Source organism: Alosa alosa, chromosome 8 (genome assembly GCF_017589495.1).
Source record: "Alosa alosa isolate M-15738 ecotype Scorff River chromosome 8, AALO_Geno_1.1, whole genome shotgun sequence".
NCBI lineage: Eukaryota > Metazoa > Chordata > Actinopteri > Clupeiformes > Clupeidae > Alosa > Alosa alosa.
The window spans coordinates 26,472,604-26,489,141 of record NC_063196.1 but is presented as its reverse complement, the minus strand read 5'-3'; positions in this window follow the sequence as shown (position 1 = coordinate 26,489,141).

Sequence of the window (16,538 nt, the reverse complement as noted above, 5' to 3'; positions counted from 1 at the left end):
TAGTGCCAAGAGAGAAGAGAAAGGAGAATAAAGCCAAGAGAAACAGAGACAGCCAAGAAAAGAAGACAAGAGAGAGGCAGAGAAACAGAGGAAAGATAAATATGAGAAAGAGAGATGGCAAGAGAGAGAGAGAGAGAGAGAGAACGGTGAGAGAAAATATATTTCATTGGCAGAAGACAGACATATCAAGTATATGAGGCAAGATAGATGAGAGAAAAGAGGCCGAGTAAAGAGAGAGGAACAAAAGAGAGATGGTGATATAAGAGAGAGCATAGACAGAGGAGAGAAAAGACATATATTAAGAGCATTTGAGAGTACAGAGACAGAGAGAGGAAAGAGAGACAGAGAGAGAAAGAGAGAGAGGGGGGTTGCAAACGCAAAGGAGGTGCAAGTTCAATCTAGAGCTCACAGATACGAGCCGATGGATCCATAGGGGGTGCAGCCTCCTCTTCTTCCTCCAGCAGCGGGCTGGGTAGGTGTACATCTGCCCCGCAGCCAAGCCTGAGCCAGCACAAACAGGATATCAGTGGAGGAACTCTGCACTCTCGCACTCACACACACTCACACACACAGATGCATGCACACACAGACACACATACATATACACACTCATGCATGTACACACACACATGCACACACATGTACATGAACACAAACTCACGCATGCACATAATGCATACATACAAACATACATATAACAAAATTGGTGTACTGTATACCCACACAAATGCAAAGTAAGCACACACACACACACACACACACACACACAGTCCCTATCCCCTATCCCCTCTCCACAGACCCCTGATAGGCTTGGTGATCTTCAGGACCTGACTAATCAAACACACACTGCAGTCTGGGGCAGCCAATCCCAGCGGATCTGCGCTTATGAGAAACGTCAGGACAACACAGTTCATGCCTCTCTTCCTCACTCAGTGAAAACAGAGAGATAGAATGAAAAAAGAGTGGAAGAGAGTATATGAAGGCATTATAGAGACAGAGAGACAGACAGAGGGTGAGTGTGTGTGTGTGAGAGAGAGAGATAGAGAGAGAGGGACAGAGAGACAAACAGAAGGAATGTACAGTGAAAGTAGCAGAGAAGATAAGCCTGGCCTGAAACATGTAATAAACACTGGCCAGGCCACTAAGTACAGGGTGGGGCCCGCAGGCTTTGCATGCGAGATGCTGATTCTATTTATGCTGTTCTGCAGGAGAAGGCAAGCTATTCTCCAACCAACCAACACCACCCCTCAACCAGATCTTGATATTGACTTGTTCCGAGGTCGCCAGATGAAAACAAAAAGACAAGAATGCGAGGCTACCACCAGACAGGTGCCGCACAGAGAGACTCCATTTTCTACTTACATATCTGCTCACAATTTCTAAGCGCGGCTTTGTCATGGTACTGGGATTGGACAGCACGGAATGTGCAAATGTGTTTCTACTTGGACTCTCTCCTCAGTGAAGCCAGACGCTGAGGCCTTTACCACACATCAAACATGCTTCTTTAAATGACCCCAGGGTTAAGTGCGCTGGACGAGCCAAAGGCTATACGGATGGTCCAGTCAGTCGCCATGCGTACGTGTGTAACAGGAGGAGATGCTTCTTCCCCACATTTAGCCTTTTAGCCATAACCTACCTCTGTAAAGCTATTGTCCTTAGCCTACATACACAGCCTGCATCCACCTATCAAGCCATCATCCACAGCCTATACATGTATCTCCATACATCATCCATAGCCTATATACTAAACCATAGCCCATATTTCCATACATCATCCATAGCTTGCATTACGGCATATCCATCCATCCATCCATCCATTCATTAGTCATTCACTCCCTCTATTGTCATTCCTGCACACTTCTTTCTGAAGCGTCAGGGAGGTGTGTCACTCACCTGGGCCCCTGTGGCGCCGCTCCATCCAGATGTAGCAGTTGTTTTGGGCCACGCCCGTCTGCGAGTCCAAGAAGGGGTGATCGCCTGAGCCGGGCACAAGACAGCCAGCCTGCTAGAAGGCGGCAGTGCTCGATGGCCTCCCTGTAGAACTGGTCGCCCAACCTGGAGACAAAACAGACACACACAGTCACAGCTTTGACTGATACCACATTGCATACCCAAAGTCCATCATTGACCACTGCCAACCACAAAACTGTCAGGGAAACTTTGAGGTTGTTTGTAAGGCATCTTGCACGACCCACATTCCTGGCTGGCATTTTCTGGAGTTGGGAACGTCAGTGCCTCAACAGCCTCTGCCTCCATTCCATTCCATTCTACCCCTAAGCATTCCAAGCCACTGAGTCCGTGGACTTGAACCAAGACAGCAGAGAATCCTTCCCAGCACCTGTGCTTCTGGCATTCGTGACGCCAAAGCTGCAGGACCAAACTGGCCAAAGCTAACAGCAGGCAGTACCAGGCTTTCTCTGATACCTTACTGTGGGCCTCAGCTCTGCGCAGCTTTCTAGGACCCCCAAGAAATTATTTCCTGAAGCATCGGAAGAACATTTTGTTTTTGTTTTTCAGACCACAGGCAAATCTGTTTTAGAGCGATATGAAACGTCTTTGTTTTCTTTGTGGTTTTTTTGCCAACTTGGACACTATCTATCTATCACATGAGCAATTTATGGCTGCTTGTTTCTTTGTTTGTGTTTGTGTTTATATGTGCTCAGTGTGAAGGGGGACAAAAGCAGAAGCTCTTTTCTCGCCCTGGGGCGAGAGAGTGTGGCTATTAAAAGATGAAGGGAGAGCAGAGACGAAAGCAGAGACGGCCGTCAGGAGCAGTTCGTAAGAGAGGCCGCATTTAGCCTGACACTCAAGGACATCAAACTGCAGGGAACTCGTTTGCGCTGTCAAGAGATGCCACAGTGTCCAGAGATGTGCTGTGTTCCGAAAATAGCTCTTCTGCAGAAACACCACAGTCCAAAGATTAATTTGATCACAAATCATCCACAGTATTGGTCAAAGCTGTGTAAGGTTTATTTCAAGCAGCTATGCTTGTAATATAGTTGGTTGATATCTATTTGCTGCAGGCTTCTTAAAAACATACATACTCATACATACACTCTCTCTCTCTCTCTCTCTCTCTCTCTCTCTGCCACTCTCTCTCTCTCACACACACAGACACAGACACACACACAGGGCTATCAGGAAATATCCTCTCAGCCACATCAATGTCACTGAAAAACTGATGCCAGAGCCTTGGTCCTTAGCTGTGGATCTATACAAATATAGAGAGAGAGAGTTTAAAGGAAAACATTTGTGTATTGAACTAGTAATCAAACCTTTAAACCTTTACATTGATGCACTTAAACCACATACAGTACTGCATTTCAACATGCAACCAAACACCCTTTAAGATCTGATGGAGGGCGAGAGGTTACACACCTCCTCCTCCTCATCCTCATCCTCACCCTCCTCCTCCTCCACCTCGATTAGATCTGCCATCCCAGGGCCAGAAATGCACAGATATGTGAGGAATGTCCGGCTGGACAAAGCTCCTACCCAGACCAATGGCACAAAGGCCCTCAGTGTTCATGAGGGAGAGAGAGAGAGAAAGAGAGAGAGGGAGAGAACGGGGGAGAGGGGGGGGAACAAACACAGGTGATGGAGGAAGTGGAAGGAAGGGAAGATCATGAGAACATGAGAAAAAGTGGCAAAGTGGTGTGTGTGTGTGTGTGTGTGTGTGTGTGTGTGTGTGTGTGTGTGTGTGTGTGTGTGCGCGCACGCAAGAGAGAGGAGGAAAGAAAAACACCTCGGCGTGTTTAAAAAAGACTTCACTGATTGGACCGATATCTGCACGAGGTTGGCCAAACACAGTTGATGGGGGGAATAACAAAACACACAGCATTGTTCACAACAAGACAGTGGGGGAGGGAAGACCTCTGCACCAGAGCCCAGCACTGGCCACTAAAAATACTGGCCACTGGGCACGACACATGGCCCTTTTAACTCTCTCCTGCATGTTAAGTGGATACATTGATTGCCCTCTACTATGACAAGCCCAAGAAATGATGCCATTTTGGTGTGATGATAATCACTTCCTCGGGAAAAGCAAAGTGATGTAAATATTTTCCAAATAGTGGCCAAAAGCGTCAACAAGTTTTTTTTCCATTTTGATCTGCACACTGAGAAGGGAGGCTCACTGGTCAACACATTATCAAGTGACGGCTCATTTCCATCACCATTAAATATAAACTAGACTGCATTTCCGGCGGGAACTGCAAAAGTGTGCTTGCCCTGGTCCGGTCACCAACGTGAGCAGACAGTGACATACGCTATGCTGAACCTGGCTTTGATCCAAGCATTCTAACAGTGCCTTTCAGTGTTGGAGCAGTGGTGGCAATACACTCAAAAGCTCTATTCAACCATTGCCTTATGGGTGAATGCGGTTCGCTGGATTGTACCTGTGGCCTGCCTTCGAATTTAGCTTCTATGACTAAAATCAAATCAATAAAATAAAACAACAGCAGTGATTGGCTGCAAAAAAAATAATGTCAATGCCTTGCACCTCTCAAACTGGGCTATCAGGTAACCTAGAGAAAATGTGAAATATGACTAAGGCATTAAAATGCTGCTTGTTTGTCAGGATACTTTTTCACTGATTTATTTTAAAAATATGAGCTATGAGTGTGAATATTATATATATGCCATCCCCTAATTCTGTTTTACTGGTTTATTTGACAAATAATCTATATGGATTTGCTCTATAAAGACCTTATGTCTGTTTGGGATTGTTTTGAGAGCCTATTGATGCATCTCAGAATAAAGGAATGTCCACAACATTAGTGATGTTTTTTTTTGTGTGTGTGAATGTATTTTACTTAACTCATTGAATGTAGCTGGATACTCATGAATGCATGTCTCTAATAGCCACAATAGGAGTAATTTTAGCAACAGAGTATTTTGTGTGGCCCATAACGACCCAGTGGATCATGAAAATGTGCCAAAATTCACATTCCTTGCTTGTTGTTGGTACATTAATCCCTGTTGTTGGTACAATTAATCCACATGAATGCAATTTACTTTTACGATTAAATTAAATGATCCCTCTCACCCATAGTTTTCTATTTATTTACAAATGTACATAGGCCTACTGTAATTACATTTATACATAGTTATTCTACTGATCTTTATACTATTCATCCTGCACATAGACTTATTCTTACTACTCTTATAATGTTGTTTCTGCACTACAATGACACCTGCTTTCCACACTGCACATAGCTGTATGTTATGTACATATCTGTTATATATTTGTCATATTGAATATCTATATTATTATTTCTACTATTATAATGTTACTGCTACATCTACATACATTATTCTACTTATTGTATGAGATAACTGCTAATACACTGCACATATTTATATTTAATTCATATTACTCTAAACCACCTTCTGTAAATCAACTGTATACTACTGTCTACATTGCACTATATTTCTTTTGACCTGTCTCTGTATATTTCATCACCTTTCTATACTTTGCATCACATTGCATGCATACTGTAGCTACATGAATCACAGCTAAGATCCTTGGTTGCTATGAAGGCCAGTCGTTCTAAATGGATGGTTGCTATAGCCAAAGGCCAGTTATCTCTGCCGTTGTCAAGCGGGCATATCCTAACTTTATCTTATTTTAAACATCCCTATTTTACTTAGCCTACTTTCATACAGTGAGTCCCATTAAGAAGTGGCCACTTAATTTGCGCTTACCGTGATTCACGCAGCAACATTATTAAATTAATCTGTCACCATATGCCTATGCCAACGTTTGCAAAGAGGAGAATCTTATCATTTGATTCATAATGAAACTTTACATTTAATGTACATGTAAACAATGAGTAGGCTAGTTTTGGTTGTTGTTGGTGGTGTTTCTGCATCCCTTAGTTATGCCTACAATGCAAAATTGTTCCTCGCGGATTGTTAGACGATTTCAAAACATCGCGACGTGAAATGCCACCACAAAACATTGTTTGTGAATCGGTCTTATTAGGGAGTCATCTTAAGCTGTCACAGACTCAGGCGCTACTTTTAGGGCTAAAATGCTTCCTGAATTACTCTTAAAAAAAAAAAAATAGGAGTCCTAAAGTTACAAGTGACGAAGTTATGAGTACAAGCATCTCATATCAAATGACCATGGCATTATGCTAAGCAACATAAATCCCATAACGCTACAGCAACATCTCCTCCCTATGACATAGCTAGCTAGCTTCTAGCCACACAAGAAATGAATGATGTTAAATCTCCGCTTTTAGCATTCTAATAACAGAAGGCACATTTATGTGGACCACTACAACATGACTCATTATGTCTGTAACTCTATAAAACACTTACTTTCATAAAGGAAGCACACCATCCAGCACATACACATGGAAACCGATATTTTAGGTATTTGGCCACTAACTCAAAACGGTCTCTCTGAAGCTCTGTTCTAGAATCTTTGCTCTGAAAGCTGTTCCAGTTGCTAGGCAACATCAAATAAATAAATGAGAGTCTTTTCAAGGTATTAAAAGTGTACTGTGATTACTTAATGGATGTGTGTGGTTTGCAATTAGAATAAACAAGAAATAACATTTCCAATAATTTCCCATGATAAATTACATAATATTTGCACCTTCCTTACTTGTGAAGCTCACACCTTATTTCAAGTACACTAGTGAAATGTAAAACAACGCTGCTACCTAGCGTTCAGATGTTCAGATCTTATGCACCCTCACATTGGAGTCCCGAGTTCAAATACAAAATTTGCATCGAGCATATGTGACAGTGTTCCTGAGATATGGACGACTTCCTGTTTCCTGTTTCGCCGCTGATTTCGTTTGACTGTGACGGGCAAATGCTTTTTCAAAAATCAAAAATCCTTCAGGTAACTTTTTGTGAGGCTTGGTCCAAGGATAATATACAAGTTTCGTATGCTCGACCAAATTTGTGACCTGTGAAAATTTAGTTTCACTTTCTGTTCAATCCAATATGGCGGATTCGAACGACATGCCCACCTGACGTCATTCGCGAGCAACTTACACCGTACTGACCGACGTTTTAAAGTTGGAACGGTAAGTCTCTGTCTGAAAGGGCCTAGGCGCTTAGGGCTGACAAAAAAATTAGGGAGACGGGAAAAATAATAATAAAATGAAAGAAGAACAATAAGTGTGCTTTGCAAGCACACTTAATAAAACAATAAGAATTCTGTGCTGACAGTCTTGGTGAGCAGGAAACTCTACAGAGATTGCCAGACAAAGATAGTGAAGACTGCCTGTTGTTCTTTCTCATGCTGAGACTCTAGAACCCCATTACATCACCGTTAACTAACTGAGTCATGTTAGCCGGCTACACCCTTTAGAAGAGGTTTCTCAGGGCCTAATTGAAACGGTGTGGCCGTCCCAGTTTGAAACTGAGAGGAATTTAGCATTTAGACCTGCAAGACCTGCAGAGGTCTCTTTTTTTACACAGGGTTATGCACAGTACAGGTTTTGGCAATTTGCCAGTGGTCTTTATTGCTGTGGATCAGGCAAACAGCTGCCTGGTGGCTTAAATGAGCCTTGTGAGAGTCTTTGGTAGAAGGCTGGCTACTACACGCAGATGTTTAACAGACACGCAGGGCCTGGCGTCGATAGCCGCAAACAACTGCTCATTACAGAGACCTTTCAGGCCTCATTTAAAAAAATAAATAAAAAAAACTGGGTTGCCACGGCACTCAACTGTAATAAGAATTATATAACGCCAGTGAACCCACACCCAAACTCACTGTGATAGAATCTACAATTCCCCAGGATAAGTCAACTCTAAAACTCTATTCTGTGTACTGCACTCCCATTCTCTCTCTCTCTCTCTCTCTCTCTCTCTTCTCTCTCTCTCTAACCATATCCCCCCTTCTATCTCTCTTTCTCTCGCTCTATCTCTTTCTCGCTTCCAGTGTTTGCTGTGTACATTATTTCTTCATGTAAAATGAAATGCCTGTGTTATCTCCTCGAGGCTGGTGAGGCCATTATGTAAGCGAAAGAGGATCAAATCTGACTGTGTCCTACTTGTGCGAGTGCCTTTGTCAGAGCATGCCTGAGAGGGCAGCTGTCTTTACAGTGATGGTGTGGGTCAGAGGGCTTAGTGCTCTCTCAGCACTCGCATGAACAGGCAACAACACAACGCAACGCAGGGACACTGACATGCAACTAAACCACCGATATAGGCAAATATATCTGCACACAAACACACACACACACAAACACTCACACACACGCACACACACACACACACACACACGGCGGTCAATTTTACCGAACAGCAGCAAGGGTATTCAGGGTACACAATAGCCATGTATGGTTACATAAGTAATGTAAACTTTACATAATGGGAGGCATTCTATGCCCTGTTTGGTTTTATTCTCCACAGCCCTTCTGTCAGTTTCCTGGACCTTTTAACATGTCAACCAAACATTGGGAGGTGTGAAAATAAATGGAATGCTTTTTAGAGTGAGGAATTCATTCTTGCGCTCTCTGCAGAGAAGGAGAAAAGGAAGAGTTCTATCTGGTGTGTCATGGCTGTTCATTTACATGTGATGATATCATCTTGCTCTGCACAACAACAAAGCCACTAGGCCTCCACTGGAGTAGACTTTCAAACAAATCAGTCTCATCCTTGCAGAAACACAGCCCCAAAGAAAAAGCCACAAACACAACACAAACACAAGACATTCTATCAGGACTGCATGTTTCACCTATCTGCATCCTATCTGCATTTGAATCCATTATGGAAGCTGACCATAAGCAGCTGAGGGTCTGACCCTGAGGTGACCAACCAACTCAAGCACTATGAGCCCATGAGCACTGGTCAGACACACACACACACACACACACACACACACACTCCTGAGTGAGGGAACACAGGAGAAGGGGAATGTTTCCACGTCAACAGAGGCCCAAATTGACCAGGGGGGAGCCCCCTTCTCTCAGGCCGTCCCAAAAACAGACTCTTACAAAGAGACAGTGCTGAGGCCGGGCCAGAGGAGAGAGAGAGAGAGAGAGAGAGAGAGAGAGAGAGAGAGAGAGAGAGAGAGAGAGAGAGAAAGGGAGAGAGAGAGTAGCAGTGGGGAGAAAAAGAAGATTTAAAAGATAATAAGATGGAGAGAGACAGAGAGAGAGAGAGATTGAGAAGGAAATAGATAGAGATTGCAAAATAAAATAGGGAACAAGAGAAAGAGAGAGAGAGAGAGCAAGAGAAAGGGAGAGTGCACTGAGAAGGACAAAGAACACAGGAAAGGACATCGAGGAAGCTCGCCACCAGACATCTGGGATAATTACTGCGATTACAATTATAGACCACAATTATGTTTTCTCAGTATTGAAACGTACATTTCAGTTTCACTTTCATTGTTATTGCTGCTCTTTTACACTCTGACGACTGGGAGAATCTGTTTACTCACTGTGTTTAAACTGTGTTTCAATTTCCACCCTCGTCAGAGACAGCCTACCGGCGCACACTACGACGGCAGGTGCCTATGAATAACCAATGGCGTCCAGGCCAATTAGCCATTATCATTATTTCTTTCACAGGCAGCATTGTGATAATTAGCATGGCATGTAGACGTGCGAAACAAACACTCAGGGAAGGACGGAGTCTTGATGAATATTCAATACTGCATAGAAACCCAAACGCCTTCAGTCTTTTAGTGCAGAGAGAGTCCGCTTAGGACAGGGAAGAACAAAGGGGTTCTTTTTCTTAAGCAGTGTATTCCATTGGGCAGTCTTAATCATGAGCCCTCTGCCTTTCTCTGTAACTCTTACTCACTCTCACTGTTTTTCTCTAAGGCTCTCTCTTTCTTTTCTTTCTCTCTCTCTCTCTCTCTCTCTCTGTCTCTCCCCCTTTTTCCAAGTGGAGCCCCTTCATTTTAAGTAAACGGAGGAACCACTTTTAGATTGGGAAGAAAACAGTGCCTCTTCGTGGAGATCTTTATCTCTTGTGTCCCCTACACCAGCCCCTCTCTCTCTGCCTCTCTTTAAATATATACAGTATATGCGACTGTGTGATTATACGACTATAATCATGTAATATACATGATTATAGTTATAGTCGCATATATGATGTTGTTCTTTTTCCTCATCCCAATCCTCTCTTCAACACCAGCTCCTTTCAACCCCCCCCCCTCTCTGTTTCACCAAACACCCTTCTTCTCTATTTTATCTTCACCTCTATATATTCCCTCTGTTTTCCTGTGCCCCAGCTCCCTCTTTCTAACCTAAAATGTCCCTCTGTCTAAGCTCCTTGCCTCTGACATACTAGTAGTGTGAATGATTGGTGTAATTTTGAAATTAAAAGTGTTGCAGATTTGAAATGAAAACAGAATAATGTAGACACTCACTGACACATACTTGGATGAACACGGCTGGAGTATTGTGTACTGATTTTATCTATGTATAATTCTGTTGCATGTTCAGACAGCCCAACGAGAGAGAAAGGAGGCAGGAGAAGTTCATGAGAGGAAGTTTGGCGTAGAAAGAGGTTTTCTCCAGAGAGGAAGAACCTCAGCACACAGTGGCTGGATGCACTGGTCACTGGCTGGAGGGAACCAGGACTGAGGGAGAGGCAATCTGTCCCTGTCAAGGCTGCTTTATGGGAGGCAGTGGGGACTTGGGGGGAGAGCTGTCCCACTATATCTCACACACACACACACACACACACACACACACAGGACCACACAGTCTTGTTACACGCTCATGAATCCAACTGACAATGAATTACCCCCACACCGCAGAAAAGGACTGGCCATCCAGCCACTAAGATGAGGGTACCTCACCACTGAAGGAAGTGACACACTCCTCCGTGCACACTGACGCACGGGCACATATGTTGGGAGGCACACTACACCCCCACAAATGCTGCGCTGATGACGCAATTCTCGTCACGTACCACGTGCACGGGACACAGACGCAGGACTTTATTCGGGCCCTGAGGTGGGGGTACCTAACCACTGCGACATCGTTGTACTGTGACCACCGATCATGCGACTATAATCATGTAATATCTGTAGTTACAATAGTCCTAATGTAACAAGGCCTGTGGAAAAAGACCTGAGAAACCAGAGTGATGCTTTGGTGGATGATGAAGAGGGAAGCATTAAAGTTTCCAGGAAATCATGTACTATAGCTGTGGTATATATTTTGAGTTTGAGTACATTTTTTGACAAACCGTCATAACCTCTGGGCCGGACAAAGCACTTGGATTTTATGACAGCCAGTAAACCTATAGGCTTCCATTGTTGAGAGCAATGTGTTTTCAATTTCACATTATGTGGGAGGGGAGTGACGCAGCAGAGAGAGAGAGATGCCAATCAAAAGTGATGTGCTATATGAAAAAGCAGTATCACATGTCACACCAGAACATAAGAGTGCAGATGGAGAAGAAATATACTTAAAGCAGAAGAGAGACATCCTACTCTTGCCATAAACTAAAACATATATTTTTCTTGGAAATCACATATTTGGAAGCAGTCCGTGTAGTTCACATTTGCTCATGATTTGTGGCTGTGTTTTCAACCATGATGTGAAATATTTCAGATTCCACACAGGGTGTATTGTTGTCCTAAAATGCTCTACGGTACATATTGCATGATACTTTGCACAAGCAACTATGTATTTAATTCTCTCTTCTGTGGAAATAAAATAATGAAAATAAATATTTGCCTTCAGCCACATGCCAGCAGCCACATGACAAACAAACTAACAAACAAACATGACAACAGTAACAGCAAGAATAACAGAACACTCTATTCCAGCAACAGAAACGCTCCCAGATCAAATGGCTTTTGGATATGTTGACTGCCTCTCATAATCACCTGCACTCTCTCAACTAGATCTGACTGGAGGACAAGAGAGACAGAGAGAGAAAGAGATTCAGGAAGGACCTGAGCTGGGGCCTAATGAAAAAGGAGGATAGAAGCAAAGGAGAGGAGAGGAGAGGAGGGGGGGATGGAAGCAAAGGAGAGGAGAGGAGAGGAGGGGGGGATGGAAGCAAAGGAGAGGACAGGAGAGGAGTGGAGAGGAGGGGAGAGAAAAGAAGAAAGGAGAGGAGGAGAGAGAAGCGAGGAAAGGAGAGGAGGAGAGAGAAGGGCGGGGGGTTAAGGAGGCAGACAAGCCAGTGGGCATTGGAGGAGATCAAGGTCATGTTCCCCATAGACCTGGCCACACTCCTCCTTTGTAGATGGGGAGGGAGAGGAGAACAGGGAGAGAGTGAGGATAGAGAGACAGACACACACACAAGACATTGCTTTCATATAGGCTATGGCACAGGATGTCCCAGAAGCTGAGGTAAATTGTTATTCCTCTCTCTCTCTCTCACTCACTCACTCTCTCTCTCTCTCTCTCTCTCTCTCTCTCTCTCTCTCTCTCTCTCTCTCTCTCTCTCTCTGTCTTGCTAGCAAGACCCTACACTGGCAGAAGAATGCACGGGGACACTTAGAATAGAATACACACATGCACACGCACGCACACACACATTCTCTCCCTCTCTCTCTCCTGTCTAAAGCATAAAGAAACACATGCAGACATGCAGATCATATGTGCTTCACAGGAAAAAGGGGCCTAATGGCTCCTCTGAGTGCCGGCATAAACGGCGGCATGGGGGCGGCCCCTTTGGCCCGGCCGGGACACACAAAAGGCTCCGGCTACCTCCGTGTTATGACCGCGGCTCTGCAGCACCGGCCAAATTCATTCAGACAGACAGCTCAACCCTCCCCCCCCCACCCCCTCACCACCGGGGCTCACACGCAACACAGGGGGGGAGGGGACCAGGTTCCCATGGCTGTGTGTGGTGTGTACACACACACACAAGCACACACACACACATGCTCAGATCTACACAATACATCAATTTACATACTGACAAGAGGACAGAGAGACAGTGAAGCTTTTTTTTTCTTTTATAGGGGGGCTGCAACAACTGGAGGACCTGTGTGTTACAGACAGACTGTGCGCGGTATGAGGCGCTATCCTGCTCAGCTCCTGATGCATTCTGGGATGTGTGCGTGGGGGGTGCTGGCCACTCGGAGGCCAAGTTAGCGATGGGGAGTTGGGGGGGAGCAGATGGGCTTTCTCTCCGCACCGAGCATCACCTCTCCGTCACCACTCATCCTAACAGATGGGCCCAAAGGGACAGAGGGACATTACGCTGGGACATCGCTAATCTACAACCACTCCAGCACTCAAAGAGTCCACATACACAGGTCGCAGATGTGTATATAACACACACACACGCACACACACGCCCGCGCGCGCACACACAAGGTTTTGCATAATTCTTTTCCTCTGAATATGTAGCACACATATTTTGGAGGTCAGAGTAATAAAGCATGCACCACTAGTTTCACTGAATTCCCCACTGCTGAGCTGATTCTCTTTGTTTACAGTGTTGCATAAATACCATATACAGCCACATAGAGGATACAACCTTTCCTAATGATAATGTTTATGTTTCAGACTTGTGTTATCCATTAGTACACCCCCACCCCCTCTAAAAAAAACATAGTGCAAAAAGATCTTAGATCTGGCTCAAATCACATTTCCCCTGACTGATCAGCGCATAATGAAAGGTAAACAATGTTCCCCTTATTCACAGAAGCCGTCCACAAATTACACCTGGCAAGCCCTGGAACTTAAGAGTCTGGCTGTTGTCTCTGCCCACAAAAAGAGAGAGGTAGCTCAGCATTCTATGGGTGAAGCTCTTAAAACTCCACTCTCCTCCTCTCCACCTGCCAAACAAGTGATATTCAAGATGAGGAGAGATCTGATCCGCCTAGTTTGAGGTATTTTTTCTTTGGACATTTTAGTGAAAGAAAGAAAGACAGACAGACATAAAGAAAGAACGAATGAAAGAAAAAAGTGCGTAGCCTACAATTTAATACAGACCACTGTCGCTCAAATCCAGCATTACATACAATACAAGGGCACTGAATGACACACAAGTCTCGCGTCCTGCATAGCGGACTACCTACATTGTAAAACACGCCGAGAGGTAAACCAGAGGGAAGGAGGGGGAGGCGGTTCCTAAACGCATTTCTCACTGCAGGGAAAATATAGGCGTGATATCAATGTCTGATTTATATCTCCACAACCGGAGACTTTCCCCACAAGCAAGTGAACAAAGGGCTTTTTTTTCCAAGAGTAACCCTATTCTTTGCCGACATGTTTAAGTGGCTAACGGAATAGTCTGGAAAGAATGCTATAGTTGTTCCTGTGAAATCTCACAGTGGCGTCTTCCTGATTCAAAACGTCAATTGAATGTCACTGAAAACCGTATAGCCTACATTATAAATGTTTCTCATTCTCGCAAAACAAAACTGTGCTTGGTCATGATATAAATGGACTTTAGAAATGGACACAGGCACGTTGATCTAATTAAGTTCAAGTTATTATTAGTCAAATATTTACACGCGCTACTTTTCATAAACAAAGTATAAGCCAACTAGCTATGCCATGCGTGAATAGTAGACCTAGGCTAATTGTCTCCTTTGCCCTACGTTTAACAACGGTGTGCGTACATCCTTAAACGAACCGTCCCGTGATCATACACTTCCCTTCATGATCTCAACAAGCACGGAAAAATGTTATCGAGGCCGCATGTCTGCTTGTTCGCAGTGCTGTGAGATGCCAAACAGTGCACAAAGAAACGACTTCGACGGAGTTGCACGATGTTGCTTATGTTTCGTTTTCACATCTACAAACACCTCTTCTGGGGTAGCTTAGGCTATTGAGTGTTAATGATAGCCCCATTTACTTTTACCTATTCGCTATGATTTTGTTCGTGCAGTAGCCTACTTCGCTACATATAACAATTTTTTTTCAAGAATGCTTTTTACAGCAATATGTTGGACATTGTCAGTCAGCGCTCAGAGAGGCTGTAGGCGCACTGTCAAATAAGTCAAATAAATGAGTTGCAAGTAGCCTGAATGTTGGTCTAACCTGCTCTAACGTTATGTGTAGCCTACATTTATTTGGCGAAAGTCATGCATCTTTAGCATATTAGACACGATCAAACAGCATAGCCTAGTTTGTTTCACTTAGTCGCATAATACCCAGACTGTCAGAGAATAAAACAAAATGTATGGAGACACTTCATCTGGCAGTCATCAGGTATATTTATGGCTATATCCTGAACAATTCTTATGCTCTAGGCTAATACATAACTCCAAATAACAGCACCTGGGTCTATCTGGCGAAGGAAAAATGCATGAATATAATACATTAAAATTGTAATTTACTTACGACTTCAGTGGATTTTGAATGACAGTCGCCATTTTGCCACACTGTAACCCAATATTCCAAATCTCTGAGTTCTTTGGGACCCCTATGAAAAAAACAGCCAATGTGGCCCCGTTGTCCGGCTTTTTGACCAATACAACACTGCTGTTCAGAAACAAGGCGTGGTTAAGACAAAAACTGTCAAAACGTATATGGAAGCCCTCACTCCAAGTCGAATGCAATGAATATAGCCTAACTTTACGAGCCTACATTTAATAGATAGATAGATACTTTATATTGATCCCCAGGGGAAATTCAAGATAGATAATAGCAGGCAACTCGCCAGATAGGCTTCTTCAATTCTTCAATTCAACTGGGAAATGAAGTGTGAGGTCTAAAAGGGCTTTTCAGCCTATACTTAGTTGGGCCACTGGGGGATGAAATGGGTCTGAAACCTTGAACATAGCCTAATAAAGATATATATTTTTTTGTTACTATTGTTACTAGGCTACTACAGGCAAAATGCAACATGTATTTAGCTTAATTAAACAAGGCCTGGCTTATGACAAGTCAACACTCCCAAACATGCTTACAAAACCATGTTAAACCATCCAGAACTGGAGTTTGGACCTACTTTTGCTGAATATGCAGTTATAGCTATATTATTTGATTAAAAAAAAATCACCTAAGAAGAAGATATTTAGTCTTATCCGTAACAAACAGCCAAATTAGTCCTTATATTTTCATGTGCCAGAATTGAAGAAAAAGCGTCCTCTAGGCCTATGTTTGAGAGAATATCAAACTGCTATTAAATATTATGAATTTGAATATAGGCCTATGTTAAATATTATGGATTTGAATATAGGCCTATGTTAAATATTTCATGTATTATGAGAATGTATAGGGCCACCTATAGGAAGTAGTTGTAGCCTACTTTTCTCTCAAAATAAAAGCTCCTGCTGTTACACATTTCAACAATATCATCATACTATCATAGGCTATTCTAACAGTGCATGCTTTTCCAAATACACATAAATAGGCCGACAAGCCATGATGTTGTTTATGATGTGATATATGACAATCAATTTAATTTTTTTTTATTTTTCATGACATTTGAAAGAGCATGATGCTACATCATAGCCTACACAACAGTTTCTCGTTTGTTTTGTTTTGCACTCCATATCACCATCACATAGCGTACCTGTATTTGAGTTAACATGGCCAGTAGTAATGATTAGCCTATGCAGTGGAGAATAGGCCTAGGCTATGCTACGCATTACTCTTTTGATTCCCAAAAAAAGTAATTATAGGAGGACATGG